The sequence below is a fragment of the Anser cygnoides genome, chromosome Z, assembly GCF_040182565.1.
Source record: "Anser cygnoides isolate HZ-2024a breed goose chromosome Z, Taihu_goose_T2T_genome, whole genome shotgun sequence".
NCBI lineage: Eukaryota > Metazoa > Chordata > Aves > Anseriformes > Anatidae > Anser > Anser cygnoides.
In genome coordinates this window covers 57,964,452-57,970,085 of record NC_089912.1, presented here as the reverse complement: position 1 = coordinate 57,970,085, position 5,634 = coordinate 57,964,452, and positions in this window count along the sequence as shown.

Below are 5,634 nucleotides of genomic sequence, written 5' to 3'. Positions count from 1 at the left end.
AAATATAGTTATTAAAGATGTTGAGAGCTATTCATACCTCAATAAGTCGTTGATATGTCTCTACAGCTAAACAAAAGAAGTCAAGGACCAATTTCTGGTCCAGAGTCTATATGACAGTGAGAGGCTCACATCCACATTGCTGCTCAGAAATAGGTCTCTGTCTTGCAGAATTGCCTTGGAGAAAGTTCATTACTGTGATCCAAAGGAGACCAAAAGACAGCTATCAAATGGGGCAGCTTTAGTTCTCATGCTCTCTTTTTGGTATATAAACACAGAATCACAGAATCAGAGTTGTAGGGATTGGAAGGGACCTCAAGAGATCATCGGGTCCAACCCCCCTGCCAAAGCAGGTTCCCTAGAGCAGGTTGCCCAGGTAGGCATCCAGACGGGCCTTGAATATCTCCAGAGAAGGAGACTTCATAACCTCCTTGGGCAGTCTGTTTCAGTGCTCTGTCACCCTCACCGTGAAGAAGTTCTTTCGCATGTTAGTGCAGAACTTCCTGTGATCCATTTTGTGGCCATTGCCCCTTGTCCTGTCCCCACAAACCACTGAAAAGAGGTTGGCCAAATCCCTCTGTCTCCCACACTTAAGTTATTTGTAAACATTGATAAGATCCCCTCTCAGTCTTCTCTTCTCACGGCTGAACAGACCCAGGTCTCTCAGTCTTTCCTCATAGGGAAGATGCTCCAGGCCCCGTATCATCTTTAATGATGATTTTATAATGCTCTCTTTTTGGTATATTTCATGATAAAGAGGAACCCTGTGTCTCTTTCTCAAGGCAGCTGTGAAACTAGAAAGAATTGCAAGAATTTTTAAACCTATGTTACAGTCAGATGAACAACACTTACTTACAATATCGTCCACTGATTTAATCAGTGTTAATCAATATGTCTGAAAAATTATTTTTCTCCATGTGTTACTGATTTATTGTAATTTCTGTTTCTAAACTGCTGTTTAGATACCATGGAGATAGGTAGTATATAGTTTCCTATGCAAATAAGTTTAGAAAACTTTGCAGTTTTTCAGACGGTTAGTTCATATTTTTATCCTGAATGTTCACAAAAAATGTTGGGCTTCAAAGCCAGTAGGAAAAAAAAAATGTTCAGCGACAAAGAAAGTTTTGGTGGAATATAAATGTAGTCCCTTTTATACAAGATTAGCAAGACGAGAGGAAACTTTTACTTTAGAACTCTTCATCTCCTGTTACAACTAGTCTGTCTATATTTCTCAATTTGCTTATTTTCTCTCTTCTTGCAGTCTGCTCCACCCACATTTTCTCCCTAGAACAAGCATAAAATTGCATTTACAGCTAATTTGCTATGCTCAGAAATGCTATTTGGATTCTTTAAGTGAGGCTGCCTCTTTCTGAAAAGAGAGGGCTCTCACTGCTGCTTTTTTTACCTGGCATACATCTAACCCTGCTCCTCCAGAATGGCAAGTACGATAAATGTGTCAAAAATATTCACATCAAAACCATGTGATACGAGTTGTTATTTTGACTTCTCTTGACACCTCCTGTTCTCTCTCACCCAGATGTTTCCATGAAGTAGCTCAAAATTTTTTTTTTTTTTTCCCTGAGAGTAGAAACAGGCATTTCTGTTCCTAGTAAAACTGAAAGTCTTTCCTTCCTCTATTACTGTATCTGTGGGTGTGCAGGTGGGGGGCTGCTTTCATGCAGGTGTGCTTTTCTTTGCTGGAACTGTCTTCAAGACTTGGAGAGCCTTTCTGTCGCACATCTTCAATCTGCAATGAGTTAACTATGGATTTTCAATTTATGCACAGCTTATGCATATTTGCAGACATTTTGGTGGAGCAAATTGCTTCCCACCCAATGACATCAAACTATCAAAATATAAAAGGTCAATATTTTGAATGTACATTTTGTATGGCTTTTAAGCCATAGATTCTTAAAGCTGTCTAGACAACAAACTAGTAGAGACTTATTGGCATCTAAATGCCTATAGAAGAATAGTCCTAGTGATTACTGACAGAAAAGTTCAAAACTAAGACATTCACCTGGGGTCCTGTGTTCTGTGGGACATCCAGCCATCACTTAGAAACTCAAGATCCTGTTAACAGGTGAAAGAGGTGCCTATGAAAGGGCAGTGGCCACCAGCAAGGAGCTGGCTAAGCAAGCCACTGCCAGTGCCCTGGAGTTAAGACTGCTCTGAAGGTTAGGCAATCAGGCCCCTAACTCTGCACCAGAAAGCAAAGGCAATTAATTTTCAACATTCCCAAACATGAATCCTAAAGTCAGAGTGTCAGCCTGGTCACCTGACAGAGGTACCTGTAAATACAATAAATTGAACATGGGTAAGGATGTTCATTTAGGGAATGAACTCTTTTCAATCCCTACCCACACCTGACACAAAGCACCGACTTAAATCCTAATGACCTTCATGGTAGCGGAGTGCCTTACCCATGAAGTACTGGAACTTTGGGGCATATCTACCCTCTTTCCACCTCCCACAACCAAGTTTGTAAAAGAGTATTCCCTAAAATGAATCTTCTAAAGTTTTCATAGCAATAATTGTAATAATCTAGTTAAGCTAGAAAATTTTGCCTTGTCCTTTCTGTGATGAAACTAATACTTTAAATTAGATCAGATGCCCTTAGAAGGAAAAAGAGACTAGAGTTAAAGACTAACATGATGGCAAATCCACCACATCCATTGGCAAAGCTGTTCAGTGATTAATTGCCCTTACTGTTTAAAAAATTACTTCTTGCTTCCTGTTTGAATTTTCCAGTGCTACTTCATTGTTTCAGTCACAAGTTTCTTAACTTCTAGGTTCTGGCCACAACAGGAAACAGAAGTGCCAAAATACCATGAAAAAATATTTTTGTCTTGTTTTTCCTCCCCCAGAAGGAGAAGGAAACAATGAAACTAGTGAAAAAGAAACTAAAGATTTGTTCAGTCTGGACACAGCTTCACCTCTGATCAGATGTGCAGAGACATTATTTAAGCTAATCTCTTGTTATCAAATCTGTCTCAGCAGTTTTTTTTCACCAAAGTTTCTAAATCTAAGATATCAGGTATGTAAAGCAGCTCAGCCCAGCTGGATTGCTAAGACTAGGGGTCAAACAGCATTAACAACTGCACAAATGCTTATGTGTTTTGTTTTTTTTTCCAGTGCTACTGAAAATTTTGTCAAGTCTCACCAGACTGGGATATATCACAATTCCAGCACTTTGATGTGGGTCTAAGCAATGCACCTTGTTTTCTTGCAGTATTTGACTATTAATTCACCTGCGTTCTTCCCATCTGGTTGAGGGGAAGCTAGTTCTGCTCAGGGCATGTTATTCTGTGGTTTCTGTCTTTCTGCCTGTCTGTTTCTCTGCAGCAGCTGGCAGAAAAGCATGCAGCAAGGGCACTTAGTGCACCCGGAGAGAGTGAAGCATGTGTTTACATCTCTCCCTGAGCCAGGGTCAGGGTGGAGGTGCTGGGCTAGATCGTTTGTTTTATTCTGGCTTCTTAACATCAGGAGCTGAGTTTAACTTCTCCTCCAAGAAGTGTTTTAGTGTCAGCCTGAATTCAAGGGTAAAATTCTGGTCATACATAACATCATCCACAATATTTGAATTGTTAGTAGCATGAAAATTCTTGAGGTTTCTTCTGACTTTCTTTCCTCATTCTTTTCCTTTTAATGTGCTTCTTTAATAGCAAGATGAATGTACGTTATGCATTTCAGTTTACACATGGTTATGCCATCAAGCACCTGGATTTGAAGTAGTTTCTTCCCTGAGGATTTAAATAAATGCATTGCCCCAGTTTCAGGATCCAGGTTACTACAAGTTAGCCATGTGCCACACAGAGGAATATGAGCTCAGAGAACACTGTAGCTGTTTGTACTGCAAATGTAGCCCTCTTGCTGGTCATAATAAAATAAATCAGCTTGTATTTCTTTAACGACAAAGTCTCCCTGTGTATTAATCTGGTTCTACATGACAATACATCTTGTCAGAGAAGCCAGATAAATGTGAAAACATACTAAGAGAATTTTCAGCAAAGTAGTTTATGTCGGGAGGTTGATGATCATTTTGTGTGATGATTGTGTGGCTTTAATTCTGCTTAGAAGGCTACCTAGAAACAAAAACACTAAAATCATTTGTTGGCAAAATTCATTGTAAAATAAAATCAGATTTTAAGTTTCTTTTTCAAACTATAATCTAGTACTCATGTTATGTACTGCAATATGAATATATGGACAATGATTCCCTGGCCAAATACTTACCTCAGTCTTTGGTATAAAGTCATGGCATTACAGAGTTGGGATGTGTACAGCTCTGTGGCATGTGTATTCCTTGTGGTAATTTGAAAATGAATGAATAAATAAATAAATAAACAAATTGGAACACAAAATGGAATTTTGATTGAAATCTAGAATTCTGTTTTAAAGTGAGTGTAGTCTGAATTATTGAAACAGTATAATTTGGCCAATGAATTAATTCATAATATAATTTTACTCTCTAAAACCAAGACTCTCTTTTATACAAGATATGCCATGCTGTTAAATCATTATTTTTTATTTATTTTTTCCTCATTTTCACAAGTGGGAAGAATTTACCTCCTCTAAACAAGGAATATCTGGCTAATGGTATGTAGCTTGAGAAGTTTACGGCACAGGTTAATTCTGATGATTATGATAATGGTTTCTGACCCGAAAGCCTATAAAATCCATTAAATATGGCCTTAATTCACTTTAAATAAAATATGCTAGAGTAGATGCCTTGAAAAGCCTTTTGCATATAGGAAGAACAAGACCAAATGAATTAGGATCTATCCTGCTGTATAAAACACTTTTAACTTCCCATTCTTTTGGATGTGGATGATTCATCAGATATGGTTTGCAAATCGTTGAGATTTGCAGAGTGGTATCTTTGTGTAAGAGAAAGCAAATAAAAATCCAGAGTGCCAGAGTTGTCTGCTTGTTGCTTCTAGGGTCTTGATTGGGTTTTGAAAAGGAAAAGGAAAAACAAACAAATATAAACATTACAATAAGGATTATTACCTCAAATAAGAGCTCTGTAGTAACCCTGAAAACAGACTATAAAATGAGAAGTGGTATCATCCCAATAGTGGGGCAACTTTTCCATCACAAAATCTCTCAAGGGGCATGGTTCATACTACGTGTTTTCAAGGTGCCAGCCAGAAGGGTCCACATGGACCCTTTCACCAGCCAACATATTCAAAGTGATCAAATATTAGGCCTATGTGGCATTCAGTTTTAAAATCAGTTTCTTTTAAGTTATTCACGGACTGAAGTGTTTAAAGGAGTGTGGCTTTAGCTTGCTTGCACACTCTAAGAAATCCTGCTTGTGGTTTCTTGCATTGGTAGCTGGTGGTATCTCAGACACACCTCCATGTTTAGGATTGACCTGAGGCTGGAAGATGGATGAAATCTCAGCTGCTGACATATTGATTTGGCTTTAACAACATCAGTAAAGCAAACAGCAGAAATGTATAGCCAGAGACAAATATTTGCTAGGGAAGAGAGTCCCTTTCATTCCCTTTCCCAGCCCTCTGGCCTTGGAAAAGCCCTGCAGCCCAGGCTCTGTCAGCAAGTCCATCACTGCCTTCTGACTGTCAGATCACACTTGTGGGAAATTTTCAAGCCATGCTTGTTTGGTTTTCC